Source organism: Canis aureus, chromosome 10, assembly GCF_053574225.1.
Source record: "Canis aureus isolate CA01 chromosome 10, VMU_Caureus_v.1.0, whole genome shotgun sequence".
Classification (NCBI taxonomy): Eukaryota; Metazoa; Chordata; class Mammalia; order Carnivora; family Canidae; genus Canis; species Canis aureus.
In genome coordinates this window covers 29,756,480-29,775,382 of record NC_135620.1, presented here as the reverse complement: position 1 = coordinate 29,775,382, position 18,903 = coordinate 29,756,480, and the positions used below count along the sequence as shown (strand labels likewise).

At 39.1% G+C, this 18,903-nt stretch overlaps 1 long non-coding RNA gene across 2 annotated transcripts in view; it reads right to left on the bottom strand.

Moving 5' to 3' along the window:
• Positions 1-11,897, bottom strand: part of LOC144321634 (uncharacterized) — a 61,035-nt gene extending 49,138 nt beyond the window's left edge. The window contains exon 1 of one of the 2 annotated variants that reach the window (XR_013387230.1): positions 11,798-11,897. This is a non-coding gene — a long non-coding RNA (uncharacterized LOC144321634). The remainder of the gene's footprint in view (positions 1-11,797) is intronic. The other variant, XR_013387229.1, reaches the window with a different exon arrangement.
• Between the last annotated feature and the right edge of the window lie 7,006 nt (positions 11,898-18,903).

Below are 18,903 nucleotides of genomic sequence, written 5' to 3'. Positions count from 1 at the left end.
TGCTGTAATCAAGCTCAACTCACTATGCCAGCCACCATCTTTTTATTTCACAATGAAATAATACATTTAAATAGACTCTAACTTTAACAATAACAGCTACTGTGTACAAACTATACATGTGCATGTATATATAATACACTATTTATATTTATATATTATATAAATTATGTGATTATATAATAACTTTTTCCTCATTCTGTTTAAGGTCTTCTGATAAGGCTCTTGAAATTCTTATCCTAAATCTGCTTGCCATTTAATTATAAATAGGCAGAAGGGTGGGGTTGAGGCAATGAATGTGTGTGTATGTGACAGAGGGAGATTTGTGTGCTCTACTTCCCTAACGGCTGTTATGTTTCACATTCTTCATTTTGCCTTTAAGATGCTATGTGCTTTGTAGGTGGTACTTCCTGCTAGCCATATTTTGATAGGGAGATTAATGAGGATGGTCCTTGGATAGTTATGGTCTTCCTGCAAACACATAGTATCCTAAAGGCAAAATGAAGAATGTGAAACATTAACAGTCACTAAGGACATTAGAACACAAATCACTGTCTACACACACACACATACATTCATCCCCACCACTCCACCCCTGCCCATTTACAATCAAATGACAAGTAGATTTAGGACAAGAATTCCAAGACCCTTACCAGAAGACCTGAAACAAAATGGAAAATATAGGTCGCCCTGACGCTTTCAACATTCCCCAGAGAACTCTGTGCCTTCTGACAGCAAGTGTGTCTGCTTCTATTTCTGACTCTTCCTTTAGGAGGCCCCTCAGGGCTTGGCTGCTCTGCTCCAAGAGTACGCAACCCAGGGCACTCTGGCAACTTGCTTCAGTTTCTATATAAGACTCAGCATTTGTGTATTGATATGCTTTCTCCTTAATCCATTTTCCATCATTAAGATGCCTGATACTGGCAGCCAGGAAAATCTGCCACCCTGGTTCCCTCTTCCTGCCAAGACCCATCCATTCAATATTTACACTGAAAAAAAATAGGAGAAATGATTATAGCATTTACAAACTGTAGAATGAGTTATGTATCATATAAGGAAAAGGGCATTAACCTTTCCTTTCACATTCACCTTATGTTGAGTTTGAGAAGGCTCTCTCTCTGAGTTCACGAGCTTACAGTAAAGCCAAACAGTTGTTCCTGTCCCTCTGTCAAGAACAGATATCCCACCTTAAGAACAAGATAATAGATAACTTTTTGCTAAAGAGGGTGATTTACCTTCAGCAGGGAATGTCTGATCTCATATATTAATCTACACTTAAGTCTTTAATCAAGCCTAATTTTGTATCAATCAGTCCCCCTATCAACAAACAGTATGTGGGGATAGGGAGATGGGGACATTGCTAAACTTAGCTTGGAGTTGCCAGGCTGGACAAGCATGGGGCAAGACTGCCAACAAAACAACTGATGGAGCAGCCTGCTTGGCTGAAAGAAAGGAGCTCAAGGTAAAAGGAAAGGGGCAACCCTATTGATGAGACCTGAAAGCCCACCTTCCAACAAACTGTCCATGGAAACAGCCACACATGGAGGCAGAGGCAGCTGTCAAGAAGCCCAGCAGCTGATTTCAATTATAAACATTCGCTGAAAAATATTCACAAAAAAAGAGTTCAGGACCACAGGGAGCCAAAAAGATCAGTCTATCTTCCTTCCTTCCCTCCTTCTCTCCTTCCTTCCTTTCTTCCTCTCCCTCCTTCCTTTCTGTCCTTCGTTTTTTTCCTTCATTTTATTTAGTACTTTTATGTCCCTGGTTCCATTAAAGTTTGTGTTGCTTCTAAGGAAAAAACAAACCCCATGGCACATACAATAGAATCATTAAAACAAGGATAAAAAGAACAAAAGATGTAGAACAAAGAGATAATACTGAAAGGAGAAATCACTGTAGCAGAAAATCTAGGGTAAGTAGTATTTATCACAACTAATCTATAATCTAGCTTTTAGCTACAGACATAAGGAGTCACAAACACTCATTAACTACTGAAAATAAAGCATAACGAAAATTTAATGCTGAGGGGAAAAAAGTTACATAGAGATTCAAACTGAAACTAATACTTGTGGAACATACTGACAGGCCAGGCATCTCCTCACTTAATGCTTCCAGTAAGCCTGCCATATGGTCATTATACCACCCATTTACAGATGAGGAAACAGGCTTTGAGGAGTAGAGTGAACCTGACCATTAAGGAACTTCATGGACAATTTATTTAATGAAAAGTTGACATCTACCACAAAATTATTTTGCATTTGGTCAAAGGCCTGAAAGAGGCAAAGCCACCAAAGGTACCAAGTTCTTCAAGAAGCAACTGATATCTCAAGTGAGTAGAATCTCTTCCACTTGGGAAAGAAAGAGTAGAGGTGGCATCTGGGTACTATTTGGGCTCTATCCATGAGCACAACATGTCACAGAACCACCTTCAGGGCAGCGTTTTACTATTTTTACTGTTGTTTAAGCTGACATCCAGGAACAGAATCTATGAAACTAGAGCAAGAAACAAAGTCTATGAACCCTCTGCGATCCTGTCCTAAATTTTGCTTTGCACAAGAGTGGGAGCAATTGTCAAGTCTCAGGCTGTCATGTACCAGGTTCCCTGGAACTTCCTGGTAATCATGGAACCAGGATTTCTTAGGCCTCTAAAGGTGGTTGAGAGTGGAGAGCTGGGTAGAAGCCGATCAGGTCTGGCAGATCAGCTATTTGGCTACCATATGACTCTTTCACATGGGAATGTATTTGCTCCTCACGGCAATCCAGGGAGATAGATAATATGGTGGTTTTTAATCCCATCTTGTAGAACAGGAAGCCAAGGCCAGAAAACATTAAGATTTTGCCATGAATCAGCATACTCATGACACTTGTGGATCTTGTGGCACTGAAGCCTATGCGTTTCACCCTACACCTACTCCCACTCCCAGTAAGAAACACCCTCTTGGAGAATGAAGGACAGTACTGTATATTGTTCAGAAAATCCTATTTAAATTGATTATGTGTCTGAAGAGCTATATGCCTGCCTGATAATAATTTGCCTTCTCTTCTGCGTTCTCTGAGCAATAATTTACGGGTCTCAGAAAGCTGACTTACACAACTGAGTAAACTCCTGCAATTAATTTTACACTTGTGCCATGCTTCCTGCATTTCCACTATTGTCTGGTTCTGATTTTCTATATCCTGTTCCAAAACTGGGACTCACTCAAACCAGACACCTTCTTCGTAGGTTCCACCCAACCCTCCACTCTCAACCACTGTCAGAGACCTAACAAGTCATTGTCCCATTATTGCTGGAATTTCCAGGGAACCCTGTACATAGTCTGACAGACCTAAACTGACAGCTGCCCCCACCCCTCCAAGAGGCAAAATTTAGGACAGAATCCCAGAGAAAACTGTACAGACTTTGCTTCCTGCTCTAGCTTCATAGATTCTGCTCCCAGAAATAAGATTAAGCAACAGCAGAAATTCCAGAGTTCTGAAAATATACTGTCAACTGGGATGACAAAAAACAGATGCATGGAGCTCAGTTTCATATGGTGTCTGGCGGTGGAGTTAAAAATTTTAACAAGGGATGGAAGTGGGGAGGAGGAGCGGGAGAGATAGAGGTAAAGGCCATGAACTAGCTGCCTTGAAATCCTGGTTTGGAAGCAGGTGTTAAAGAATCATGGTGAAATCATATTCCTTTGTCTCTACTAAAAACAGTGAAATTTAAAAGTCTAAGGAAAAGGGTATACAGAATATTATTTTTCATTAGCACCAGGCAGACTGCATTGTTGTGCTCATAACAGGCTTGGGATTGAGAAAACCTGAATTTTTATCTTGTTATTGCAGTTTAAACAGATACAAGGGAATCTGAGTTCAAGTGCTAAGGTTTCCTGTCTAAAGAGAGTAATGGAAGAATGTGATATTTATTTTTAAAATACAAATTCACCTTGGACTTATCCATCTGAAAGTATGATAATAGTTACTGTGACAATGACAACTCAAATCACATAGACTTCACTTGTTGCTACAGGACCAGAGTCTTCTATGCAATAATCCCTTAGTGTCCCATATATCTCTAGGAGTCCCAGGGAAGTTTTCATATGTGCTCACAAATCAGGGTCCTCCTACCAGGCAGCTATGTCACCTCTGGCACCATACCAGAGCCCTCAATGTGCTAAGCATTGGCCCACAGAGACTGAAGGGAAAGATGACGCTTACCTCTCTGCTACGTGAAACCTACTCAAGAGGAGCCAGAAAACAGACTCTCTCCTGCTCTTCTGCTTTGTGATGTTTTTAGTGGAGTAAGTTTGTCATATTTTACCCACATAAATTATCTCTATTGAACCAGAAATGAATTCCTGAAATTGGGCCACAGAGAGAGAGATTTGAGTTGGCAGCCTTCACACTTTACCTGGAAAATCCCTTTCCTCTGACAACCAAGACTGGGTTACAACAAAGCCAAGCTCATCACACCAATGCCCTTGTCCCAAGAGGTCCCTCACTACCTTGAAAAGACAGACCTCTAGTAAACCTACCTCACACTCACCACATTCATCCATTCGACAAATGCTTACTGAGTACCTACAATGCACCAAAAGTAATTGAAACTCCTCTTTCTAAAGCACTGGTTCTCTTTAGAACGTCTATAAATCCTAAGCATATTCACTCCTTCCAAAATGTAAGAGCCTGCCAGCAGTCATGGGCAACCACAGGGATGTATTTCCAGCTATATCACCATCTGAATGCATGTAATATTAATCATTCCACACTCAAACATCTCTTTTCTAAAGAAGTACCCAGAAGCCCACAGGCATAGCTATACTTAGAAGCTGCTGTAGGCTTTTGGGGAAGTAAAATAATCCTGCCAACAAAAGACTCATCCATATTAATATAAAAGAGAATAAGTGCAATTATTAAAAAGTAGGCATTATCAGATTTACACACATGTAAAATAGGACAAAAGTGACTACAGAGTACAGATAGAATTTCACACAAATTTATACAGTGAATGGAATGGAAAAAACAATGACAATTTCTCCTCTCTGCTTGAGAGATAAATGGATGCACCTTGTCATTTTCTCCTGTACGTCTCTGGAGGGAGTAATTTCAGAGGTATGTATTTACAGTTCCAAAGGTCAGAAGGCCCATGATTTGCATTGTAAAATCGAAAGGTCAGGCCTCTTATTGAGCCTATTATGTTTTCAAGGAGACACCCTAAGAAAGGGAGAGTGGAAAGAGAATCACCTCTCCTCAGAGAAAATTTCATCATTTTACCCTTACGAGGCCTGAGGGTCCAGACTGTAAGAAGGACCAACATTACCAAGTTGGAAACCACTGGATTTATATGGGCATTAGTGTGCTTCTGTGCTAGATATTTTACACAGAATAATTGTAAAACATCATGCTTACAGATTTTAAATTTCCAAAGAAGAGCATATTTGCATTCAACACCCATTTCATCTACTGGATACTCACTGACATCAAACAAAAAACAAGCTTCGATGGGATGGTTGGAGAAGGAAATGGGAATATGGGGCTTAACAGGCCAAGAAAGACAAAGAATGACCAAAAAAAGATGGTTTAGAAAAATACCCAATATAAACTTTGCTAATTTCATAAGCTTATCAAGAATTAACACTCCTAAAAAAAAAAAAAAAAAAAAAAAAGAATTAACACTCCTGGTGACAGATAGTAGCTACACATGTGAGCATATAGAGTTGTCAAATCACTATATACCTGAAGCTAATGTAGCTCTGTGTGTTGACTATACTTCAATTTAAAATTTTTTAAGAATCAATACTCTATTCAACATGTATGTGTACTCACATGCTCAGGCACATGCCACGTGCATAAATCTCAAATGAATAAATATTTATACTCTTTAACATTTTATGACAAAATAATTTATTGAGGTAATAGTTAATGATTTGGCGCTTCATTTTGTTCTTTTTCTGTTATGCAAGAATGAGAAGGAATGAGAGTTATATATAATTTGATCTCGAATTTCCTCTGGTCACCTTTTTCCTCACTTTGGTACATTTGTAGAGCCCACAGCAGAATCAACTTTAAAACAACTTCCCTTTCAGACCTTAGTAGAGCCTGAAAGGACCTCTGCCTCCATAGGTGCTTGAGTCAACCACAGTTCTCAGTACAGTCATTGGCTTGGTGTGTGGGGATGGCTGCTTCTTAACTCTAAACAACAGTTCAGATGCTGCTTTTTGAGGGAGGAACTGGTCCCTATAAAAGCCAAGTTTCCCATGGTGCATCCAGAATTAGCACTGGAGCCAGAAGCAAAGCTAAGTTCACAACATCTACAAAAATACATCAGTGGAGGGTATTCAGTTTTGTTTTGATTGTTGTTTTTGGCGATCACTGGAAATAACACTTCAAATGGATTTCCATCCTCATTTTGACTCTTCCATTACAATTTCACCGAACAAGTCATGACTCCATAGGAATAAATAATCACATTAAGCCCAAACACCCTACAAACTGGACCATCTCAGCACCTTCTAACTTGTGTTTTCTTTGCTTTCCAAAGACAAGCCCTTAAGTTCCAGCAGCAAGAATTATCAGCTCAAGGCAAGCTGTGCTGGCTGATGAGGGTGGCTCTGCTGGGTCACCTCTCCCCTCAGATAATACTAGGTGAGCAGTCACTTGAAGGGGAAGCCAGAGGAAGGGCTCCTGTATCAAAAACATGGGTGGAAATATTTTTTAAAACAAAGCTTTCGGGCACTGAATTCTTTTTGGCAAATAAATTCTAATATCTAGCAAAGCGTTCCCTTCACTTTCTGTTAGTTAGCACAATTCCTTTCTAGAAATCAGAGCAGAAGGATTTGCAGCAGGCAAACCACACTAGGGTCGTTTCTAAACATTAACTTTTGCCTACTGAGGCATACTGTATGTGGGAGTTGGAAATAGAGGACATATTCTCTAACTAATGAAAATTGCACAAGCCCAAACTCATCACTAAAAATAATTTCCTAAACAAATCAACTAAATCGGCCAATGATCATTTTCATTTTTCTAACATTTAGTATTCTGTTCAAAGAGGACATGATGATCTATGATTATATCTGGGTGTTGGGATTATGGAAGGCAACTTTTTTTCATACTTTTCTGTAATTTCATCAAAATAATGCATGCATTTTTCTAGAAAGTTTTTTTTATTTTGAATGTTGGGGAGCATTGTATTTATTTTTGTTTTTAGCGTGGCTAGCTTTCCCAAAGCTCACTGTCTTGAGCTGTCTTTCAGCCCGAGAGAGGTCTCAGGAGTCACCTGAGCCAGCCAGATTTTCTGCACAACCTGTTATGGAGCACACATTAACTTTATTGCCTTGTCTGGCTGTAATTTAAGAGAGACCTCAAATATGTTGAATCAGATACCCAGGGGCAACTCAGAAAGGAAGAGGCTCACCAGGTTTATTGCATTCCCTGGAAAGAGGGCAGAATGACTGAGCGCAGCCAGGATACACCAAGGGCGACACTTTTATGTGGGGATCAGCATTTAATTTGTCTTTGTATTTTATGAATTGCAGGCAGAGATGTATTTGCAGGAAAATACATGGGCATTTTTGAAAGCGATTAATTAAGCATGCAATTTATATGAAAACAATTTACTACAGGACATTATCAGAGCACCCAAAATGCACATGCAATTTCCTTGACTTCTAATTTGTGGACATAATTTATTTTGATTGTGCAATTAGGAAAGTAGACCTTTATTAATTTCGGTGCAAGTCTAAAGAAGCAAGACAAATTTAGCAGTGAAAGAGTCTGCCTTAATGGAAAAGAGGGAGGTGTGGCCTTGGGCTCTTGCCTTGTACATAACTCTCTGATTCCAAAGCCATGGAATTTTATCTATTTCTGCTCCTGATTTTCTTCAACAGGTCATTTAACCACATTGAGCTTCAGCTTTTTCTTTTATAAAATGGAACTGAAAAATAACCCTCCTCCCGGACTGGCATTTAATGACAGGTTTGGAGGGTCTGTCATGGTTCACTTAGTCCCTTGGTAATGGCAGGCTGCCCCATGCCTGGCCTCACTATGCAGCCTCACTGTTCCCCAGCCTCCCTTTCAAGATAAATGCAATTTCACTGCATGCAGCAAGTTCACTGCAGTGCCCTCACCAACTGACTGTAGGCCCACAGCTGTCAAGAATGAAGAAGGCAGACAATGGCCTGAAACAGATTTTTGTTTTATGACAAGCAAACTGTCAGTGTGGAAATGGAGCCCATGATCCCATTAACTTTGTCCTATAACACACCAGTAAATTAGTCCAAATCACCAAAATTCCACTAGCAATTTTCAAGGGATACAATCCCCAAAGGAGTAGTTACATTTGTAGAAGTTGGGGAAAACTATCAAATTATCAACAGAAAAGTCTGTCAGAGGTCTGCCAGTGGCATGAAGAAAGGGTTCACTGGCCTCTAGTCCTACCTCTTTCCCTCGCACTTACTGACCACAGTAAAGGGGAAAGGGATGAAAGAAATCAGCATGTGCTAGATACCATACTAGACCCCCTTCCTGTGTTATACCACACCAGGGCCATAAGAGGTATGTTTAGGGGCACCTGGGGTGCTCAGTTGGTTTAGTGTCTGACTCTTGATTTCAGCTCAGGTCACAGTCTCAGGGTCATGGGATTTAACCCTACATCAGGCTCAATACTGAACATGGTATCTGCTTAGGATTCTCTCTCTCCCCCTCCCTCTGCCCCTCCTTCTCCTTTGCCCCCCCGTCTCTCCCTCCACTTTTTCTCTCCCTAAAAAAAAAAAGGGCAGGGGATATTTATTCCCATTTTGCAAATGGGACTAAGAAAGGTTATGTGGGGCTCAGAAAGGTTAGAATTCATTTACAATTGACTATAGAGTCCATGCTCTTTCAGCAGACCCCTCAAACTGTGGGCTACCCCAGAAATGCAGAGTTAGGGCAATGTGGTTCTTTCCCTCTTGTGAGCCTTCCATTTGGCAGCTGAACCTTAAAAGACAGTTTAGCCACTTTCTGAATTCCAAGTGGCACTTAGCTTGTGTGTGCTAAAAATCATCACTTTCACTGTTTAGTATGAGTCTGAGAACTTTCCTTGGTTTTTGATATACCACCATCTTCAATATCAATAGCACTTGATTGTTTCCCAAGCACAGTCATAATCACTATTTATATATGTAACCCAGACTTTACCAGAGTGGGCTCAAAACAAAAAAACTACATTTTTCTTTCATATACAAATTACAGTGCCATTGAATCCCCACATATCCAGATTAGCAGAAAATCTAAGTTTTCTACACTCATACAAAGAGATCCCTTCTCCATGTGACCAGAATTCCCAAATAAGCTTACTCAGTCCTCAGATTCTGTCTGGATTCTCCTGCTGTAAGAATGAAGGTAAGGGTCTAATCAAACCAAAGAAATGACTTATTTACCGCCTATGTTGACACTATTACCAAACCAGGAAGGCACTAGTAGGAAACAAAAGCTTTGTTCATTAAAACTGGCACTAGAAAAACTTGGGAATTGGAAGCCTTACCCGTTTGCTTCCACTGCCACTATTGTTACTAGAATACTATGTCATCACCCAAATCAAAGAGGTTCTCAAATCTGATGGCCCCAGCACCATTCCCTGTAGTGGCTCCTTAGGCCCCACTATCAGGTTCAACCATGGATGCCCCCACTCAAACTCAACCTGGAATTTCAGTTATTATATTCCTAGTTATCTCATCTCACCCATCTTTTCCCTGGTGCAAACTATATCCTGGAGCATAGTTTCCATCATGACCCAGGAACTATACCCAGGAATTCACTCACCAACAGTCACAGCCCTGGTGTTGACTTGGGACTGTGCATTCACATTTCTCCCTTTCTTAGGACAATTTCTTCTTACAGTTTATGACAACATTTCTGGAGCTCTAACCTAGGAGGGCTTTTGCCCAAGTCCCATCAGAACTCAAAGTTTCCTTGGAAACCTTGTAAATTGGTAGAGACACACAAATAGAGTGGAGTTTTACCACATATCTAAATACCTTCAAGGAGTCACTTGGTGGCCTTTTCCACAACCAAATGAATCTGCTCAAGAGTGAATAAATATTCCCTCCTAGAGAAAAAAAAAACTGCTTACAACTTTAAAATGGCAGTAATTTAAAAGTCAGTAAATAGAGTTACAGTCCTGTCTGCCTGAGCACTTTATTAACAAGCTTTCTCCCTCTATCTAGGATTGTTTGGAGTACACATTCATGAGGATATGAGAGATATACATGCACAACTCTCTCAAGGTGGTGTGGTAGAATACAAATGATGATTATCCTGATGACAGAAATGATATCACACAGGAGTCACTCACTTCCTACCATGACACTGCACTAAGTGCTCCAGTTATGGTATCTTATCTAATCATCATAATAATCTTACAGGGTAGATGCTACCATCAATCACAGATGAGAAAACTTGAGCTCAAGCAGGCTAAGTGGCAGACATAAATAGCAGTGCTAGGATCTGAACCCACAAGGATCAGACCCAAAAGTCTGTTTTCTTAACCATTTATAAATTTTGAGTTAGAAACAACAATTTAGGTAAAATCTCTATAGCACCCTTAGACCTAGCAATTATTAGCTGAATGACCTTCAACAAAATATACTTTCATTGATGATCAACTTCCTTATACGTGAATGAAGCTCATAAGGACCATTTTCCAGGCTTTTGTGAGGAGAAAAAAGGGAAATAATATGAAAAGACCTTCATAAATCATTAAAAAGGTAAAACATGAGCTATATTTTCAATTTATGTCTTGCTAATTTAGGTGGCAACATGATGAAAATAGACCCTGGGAATCTTGATGACTGTGGCCATTACTGTGATTACAAGGATCGGCCCTGACAGCTTGATGAGATAGGAGTAAGATGCTTCTAACATACCTAAGATATTAGAGTGGACATGTATCTTTGGCTGCCAAAATCTTTTGATAATTCTCCACATTGTGAATCCTACCTTCTCAACATAGAATTTTTTAAAAATCTAATCCTAATATCCTTTGCTGTCAGGGATTAGACCTGTGGTTTAGGTCCCACCACACAGACCCATCCATAGGATATCGATTTTGAGGAGATACATTGCAGGACAGGTGGTACCCTGGTCAGTTTTTCTCACTTTCTCTAATCTCTATAAGCATCCCGGAAAATGAGTAATATTACCACCATGCCACAGCTGAGAAATCCGAAGTTCAGAGGTTAAGTGAGTTGTGTGAAAACATACAGCCAGCTATTACAGAAGCCAAGCTTCATAAAAAGCCTCTCTGCTTCCAAAGCCCACCATCTCCCCACTGAAACACTTTGAAGTGGAATGTGGATATGAACTCAAGAATTTCTAGGCTCCCATGGATCAGCCTTCCCACAAAAAGAAATCACCTACTTTAAAAGATTTATCCACTGTTGTCTAATGACCTCCAGAAAAACAGCTCTAGCTACATTTTGGTGTCCACATAAGGTATTTTTCATGAGCAAGTTTATTTAATCTGAGAGAATAAAGATTGATTTTCCTATTACTCATTCTAGTGGTTTTACGTATTTAAATTGCAAACCATCCTCAGAGGCAGTTCTAAGTAATGAAAGGTAATGGTATCTATTTAAGGACCAAAGCAGTCAGATTTCAAAGAATTGTCATTGTATTTGTTAAACAATATCATATTTGAAGTTTCCTGATTTTTTTTTTAATTTTAAGGTAAGTAACACTGAAAAGTCGCAAGTATTTTTGTTACCATCCAATGGGGCAGGCAAAAATGAAAATGCAGGTGTAGTCTGTAAGAAGGGAATCACTAAGTGGGAAACCTTACCTCAGGTCCAGGGAGACAACCGGCTCCTTCCAAGTGGCAGTGGCTCCAGTGATGGGTGAAGATTCCCAAGCCAGGTGTCTTCATTTTTATTGCCTTCACTTTAAGAGAAGAAAATAATACAAGAAAACTTTGCCCAGGTCAAATAAGATGTCTTAGGGAAATGAAACCAACCATTCTACGAGCACAATCATTTTGACACAAGTCCTCAAAGTAGGTCAGCCATTTCTTACAGTCTAAGAATCTGGAAATCCAGGAATGTCAGTATAAAAAAGAGGAACACTAAGTATATTGCAGTAATATATAGCATTTCCTTGATTCTGACATATTATTGATTATGCCCCTTTGGGTTATTAATAGTTTCTCAAAAAAACAAAGAAACATTTCAAATGAACATATTGCTTTTAAGATGGACCCCAATTTCCTGAAGATAAAATATTGAAAATATTAAAAAAAAAAAACTTCCCTTAAATTCAAGCCAAATGACTTTTACTGAGAAAGGCTAAAACATTGATACTCTGTAATCTTCTGTTTATTCTTTTTTATTAATTAAGATTCTTTGTACTACAAGTAACTAATTCAAGCATTAAACCAAAGGAGAATTTTATTATAAGGATATATAGAAGTGTCTCATTAAATCCAAAGGCAAAAACATAGATCTTAATGAGACGAAAGCTAGCAACTGGAAAGTTGGAGAATCTGAAGAAGTATCGTCTCTGCATTTCTTGTGTCTGCCCTTTTCTGCAAAGCTTCTTTATTCTTGCCTTTTTCTGAGAGAAAGAAGAAACAGGCTTCTTTCTTTCTCATCCATATGTCAGTATTAGACTACACTGTAATGTTTACTTCCTTAAGTTCAAATTCTCCAATTCCCAGGAAAGAGATTTTGTTGTCTAACTTGAGTCAAACATCCCCTGTGTCTTGGAGGGGAGGAGAGTAGGGGAAGTTGGACTATATATGAAGATGTAGTTCCAGAGACCCACCATGCAAATGCAGTAGGCAGAGGAATGTAATCTCAGGAAGGAGAGAGAGCTCACAGGCTGGGCAATCTGTCCCCCAAGCTCACGTTCAGAATTGCCTCTAAGTTCAGAGCTGCCTTCCCTGCCCAGGAGCTCACACATCCCAGAGGCAGAGCTTGAGACACAAGTAAATGACTTTATGTCTAGGTGACCTCCTGAGGATAGGCAGTTGCTCACAGTGGCAGTAAGTTTCAGAAGCCAAACTCTGATGTCATTCCATCCCTCTAACCTATCTTTTGAGTGAATGGTGACATTTGTAAGAGCAGCATCCATTCAGTTTTGCTATTTCAATTACTTATAAACCAAGACACAGAAGCTTTTGCTTTATTAGTAAAAGATTCTGAGATTTTGCCAGTGAAGACTAGAATACCTCATATGATGAGAATATGAAACTATAGTCTCCAAGCCTAGGGGTCAGCACTGTGCCCCACAACCAGCATCACAACTGCACTTGAGATTCATCACCTGGGTTTGACACCTGGGCTTTCAGCTTGACCTTTACACTTTTACAATCTTACACATAAAGACCAAAGAAAAACACACAAAAACTCTGATAGACAGAGAGCTTAGGAAGATTGGCAATTTTCAGCAGTCAGGTAAAAATTACCTAATTTTAATGTCTGGCATATTTTTGACATGTAATTTGTTTTCTTTTATTATTTTGAGAAGATCATGTTTTCTGATATGCTTGAATAATTATCATTATCCTGGGAACTTTTTCTTTCTTTTCTTATTTTTCCCCCATTTGTTTAGTTTTTTAAAAACATCTGTAGGGATACTAATGTTGCTAGAATCAAGATAGGAAGAAATCAGTATGCATTCATTTGTCTTGAAAGAATCCTTCTCACTGATCTGACCCCTCATACATGATTCTCCCTCTAAAGCAATAACTGGAAGGGAGAGTCTAAGGGAGTTATCCTAGGCTGCCCAGAGGTTCTCATTGCCTCTAGCCTTCCTCTTTGCTCCAAAAAAGCCCCTCAACTGCAGAATCTTGACCCATGCCTAGACCTTTACACCCTGCCTCAGAAAAGCAATTGGGCCCCCTTGAGTCCCATAAAGCCCTAATTCCTGTGACAGGCAAAACTAGAAATCCCTGGTGTTGATATTTGCCCTTTGACTAGAGGTCTTTCGTGGAAATTGGTGGTTGCATTAACAACTACTTTCAGAGAAGGAAAAGGAGATAGGATTGAGAGTCTGGCCCATGGAAATGACTAAAGTAACTGAAATGAGAGAGCAGAAAACATGGAAGAAGAAGGAAGAGTGGAGGTGTGACAAGGAGACTACCTGTATATAGCACATTTTGGTCCTGTGAAAAAAGAGCTGAATGTTGATTTGTCTAATCCCTCAAAGACAGTTTGTTTCTCTTGCTACATTTTGTTCCTTTAGGGTTGAAGGCATTGTGCTCAATAGATATGCTTGATCAACTATACCCATGATCTGAGGGGTATGTCACCAGCCAACTATTTCAAAAGTAGCCTCAAAGAGTGGCATGCCCTTAACGAATTTTCTAAAAATCCACTACTCAGAGCTGGACTTAAATTGACTGAACTCTAAGTCTAATATCTGAAACCAGAATACCTACTTATTTATTTATTTACTTACTTACTTACTTATAGTGAAACAAAATGCCAAAATACTCATACACTTAGCCAACTGGTCCAGGTATTCTCTTCTATAGATACACTAACTACTCAGGAAACCAAATAGCAAAAACAAAGTAACTTGGTGAACACAGAATCAAAACAAGGTGAGTTAGTTTTATGAGTTGGATGCTTAACAGCATTAGGTTGAAATAACATGTTTTTATCTCTATAATAGGCAGATCATGAGACCAGATATATCAAATCACTGGACAGACTCTCTCTCCTCTCTCTTCCCCTCTCCCCCGCCCCCTCACCCATGCGTGCATCTCTCCCTCTCTCTCTCTTCCCTCTCTCTCTCTTCCAAAATAGCTTTAGTCATCCTCACATCTTGATATAGATCTTCTTTTGATATGTTAATAGTTTCACTAAGTTCTCTGGTCTTTTTTTTTTTTTAAAGATTTTATTTATTTGAGAGAGAGAGAGAGAGAGAAGACAAGCAGGGAGAAGAGGGAGAAGCAGGCTCCCCATGAGCAGAGAGACCAATGTGGGGCTTAATCCCAGGACCCCAGGATCATAACCTGACCTGAAGGCAGAAGCTTAACCAACTGAGCCACCCAGGCACCCTTCTCTGTCTGGTCTTATGAACAAAGGAGTCATTTTCTTTCTTATAGAAAAAATTCACTACCTGTTTGTTTTAAATGTTTAACTCTCAGACAGCAATCTTATTCCTTATATTTCTAGATTCCTGGAGGATGCCTTATTATACATATGGGAACTTAAAATGCTATCTGTTTGTGCTATTTGGGGCACTAAGACCCTTGGTGTCATCTTTCAGGCTTCTTATGCCTAATGTTCAGCAGGCAAGAGTCAGAAAAAATTAACGTCACCAGCCTGTCCCAATCCTTTGGGGTGCAAGTTGCTCTGAGGCTTATTTGTAAGTCCCTCAATTTTTCCTTCACAAGGAGTTGGTGGTATGACCAACATTGGATAGTCAAATGGGCTTCAATGTAAAAGGCATCAGGAATAGCAGAGATAAGAATAAATTATTTCATGAAAATGAAATGGATACCAATGATTGGAAAGGGAAAGACTTGAGCCTTAAGAAGATCAAAAGGGAACAAAAGGATGAGAGAGGTAGTCCCTATGGGCTCGATGTTCATGCGTTCATTTTTCAAACAACTCACATATTTGTGTGTGTGCGTGCACATATAATATGTAATACTAATATATTTCCACACCAAATCTCAATAGATGAGATATATTTCCATGCCAAATTTCAAAATATTTTGAGATATGAACATTGTTCATATCAAAATATGTTCATATATCCAAAGCACCTCTCAGCTAATGGTTCCATTTCAGAAGCCTTTTAAGATTGTGTACACAATACTACTTATGCAATTATTAAAATTTTTATATCTTTCCATATTATTTTATAAATATGAGTAAACAAAAAATATTAAATAGCTGACATTAGCAATAAAAGGTATAGGTGTCATATGCTTAATTCAGTTGAGACAAAGAGGGAACGCATCAGGCATGTCAATGGCAGAAAAAATTATTTACCTGAATTGCATTCTTGCTGGATATGATCCAGCTGGTTGTGTGTTCAATTACAAAGGAAAGTAACAAAAAAGAAAGAACATATAAGTAAATAATGCTGGAAATGTAGTCGTGAAGGTAATACTAAAAAGGAAAGATCTAATTAGGAAGTTGAAAATATATTTTTTGCTTTATGACTGCTATTCCCTTATAAGGTGTGTCTGTCATTTAAGTTCCATATATTTCACTTTCTTAGATGTTATTTTCAGTGATCTCTGAAAAAGAAAAAACAAATTAGTAAAATACCCAGAGGTCTTGAGACTTCATTTCTATTAGCTAGGAAAGAGCCGAAATATGGGTAAGCTATGTTAAACTTTCTGTTACATTCTGCTGGCAGAGCCCTGCTTAAGATACGGAAAGTGAAGGAAAATCTCTGTGAAGGAAGGTATTTCCCCCTTAGCAACGGTGAGTTGATTGTGTTAATAAAGGTTATACACAGACTTTGCTATCACAGCAGCCAGATTGCGCTGTCTCTCTGGAGACGTGCTCACACCAGGAAACATACAAGTCAAACAGTGAACCACTTCTTAAGAGCTAGTCTTCTAGCCCTGTCTCACTGATTAATGAGTACCTTGGCATCAGCATCTGAAAGTTGAAAGATAATGAGAGACAGTAGAACTGCTAGAACCAGCATCACCATCTGTCTGAAGACTACTTTTACACTTCCCCTACATTATGTACCCAAATCCCAAAATTATCACATCTCAAACTCTGTTCATTTAAATAAAAGCATAGTATTCTCATGAATAGCAGCAGTCATGATCAAAGAGAATTGTAGGAAATTAAGGTACAGAGAAGTCAGGCCAAATAGAATTCAAGCATCCCCAGACCTTATATTACTTTCTGTTTTAATCTGTGTGTCTCTGGAAAAGATATAGAGTTCTAATGTTACATTTTCATAGGTAATACAACCCATGTTATCACCACCTAACATCTGAAGAACATGTTATAAAACCAAGTATTGGGAGAAGATGTGGAGAAATGCGAGCTCCTATATACAGCTAGTGGGAATATGAATTAGTAGAAGCATAGGAGTGCAATTTGACAGTATTTACCCAATGAATATCCTTAAGCAGTAAAAATGAATGAACTAGAGCTAAATCTATCACCATGCCTATATCTCAGATAGTTAATGTGGAGTGAAGAAAAGTGCATAAAGCTGAACATAATATAACACCAATTATTCAAACTTTAAGACATTGGAACAACAGCCTACACTTTAATGGATACATCCATGTGCAGCAAAGGAAAAGAAAGATATAAGCTGACTTCAAGATGGTGGTTTTCTTGGTGGAGGGAGGCAGGGAATTGAGACTGGAGAGGGGCCAAAAGGGGTTTCAACTGATTGTGTAATGTTTTGTTTTCGAGGAAAGAAATCTTAGGCAACTATGGCAAAATGTTAAGATTTGTTTAATCTGGATGATGGGAAACTGAGAACACACATTTACTTTTTTTCCCTCCTAAACTCCACTACCATGATAATAAATGTATTTTTGAGGCATAAATCTAAAAGGATAAAGAGAATAGGAAAGAAAGCAGAAGACAATAGAAACAAATTTGGGAGGGCGTGTAGGTGGCTCAGTCAGTGAAGCAGCTCCCTTCAGCTCAGGTCATGATCCCGGGGTCTTGGGATTGAGCCCCGTATCAGGCTCCCTGCTCAGTGATGAACCTGCTTCTCCCTCTCCCTCTCCCTCTCCCTCTGCCCTTCCCCCCTGCTTGTGCACTCTCTCTCTTTCTCAAATAAATAAATAAAATCTTAAAGAAACATTTTTGGAAGCAGGTGGGATGTCTGACTTCCAAGAACTGAGAAATGGGAATCCTATGCTAATAGTGGGAAAGCAGAAGAACAACTCGATTTTCCCTGTAAGCCCCTAAAAAGTTCAAACACTGGCAATACAAATACTGGAAGTAAGGTCAAAGTAGAGCTAAAGTAAAATGATGGGCTGGAAGTCTGTTTTAAAGGCAGTTAGAGCCTTAGATTCCTGTCCCTCTGTGAGCGGCTTAGTGAATGCCCTGCTTACCTCACTTGAGAACTGTTAGTTCCCTGAAAAAAGTAAAACAGAGTGTCCTTTGACTGAGAGACCTCCAGCATAGGAGGAAACATGTTGAAAACAGAGCTAAGGGAATTTTTATATGTTGAATTTAGAATCCCAAAGTTCTCTTCCCTCACTGTTCCCAGAACAGTGGTAATAAGTCTATTACTCTCTAGACAATACCTTGAGAGAATTTTCTTTGAAGAATCTGACTATCTCAAGACATGGTTAGTTGGTTGATTTTTACAATACTCTGTCAATGTAAAACCTATCCTTAGTTCATGGGACATATAAAACAAGCCACAGGGATAAAGTTCGCTGATTTTAGTCTACTCAACAGCAATACTGGCAGCCAACTGACAAAGAAGCAACGCATTCGAAAGTCAGAGGGAAAATTATTTTCAGACTAGAACTCTATACTCAGCCAACTATCAATTAAAATATCAGGAAAAAGATATTTGGGGACATATAGGGTCCTAAAAAATTTTCCTTCTAAGTACCATTTATCAGAGCACTGCTTGGGCATGTATGCCACCAAAAACAGGACATAAATTAGAAAAGAAAAAGGAAATGCCATTACAAAATCTAGAATCAGCCAAGAGAAAGTTGAAGGAAATCCATAATATAATACTGAAGATAAATGTCAGTAGAGAATACATTCCAGATTAGAATAGGGTCAGGTCTTCAAGAGAAATTTCTTCCAAAGGACAGAATTAATAGAATGCCTAATATAACTAAACATACTGATTTTAAAGCAACCTTATTTTTTTTAATATTTTCTTTATTGGAGTTCAATTTGCCAACATATAGCATAACACCCAGTACTCATCCCATCAAGTGCCCCAGTCAGGGCCCATCACCCAGTCACCCCTACC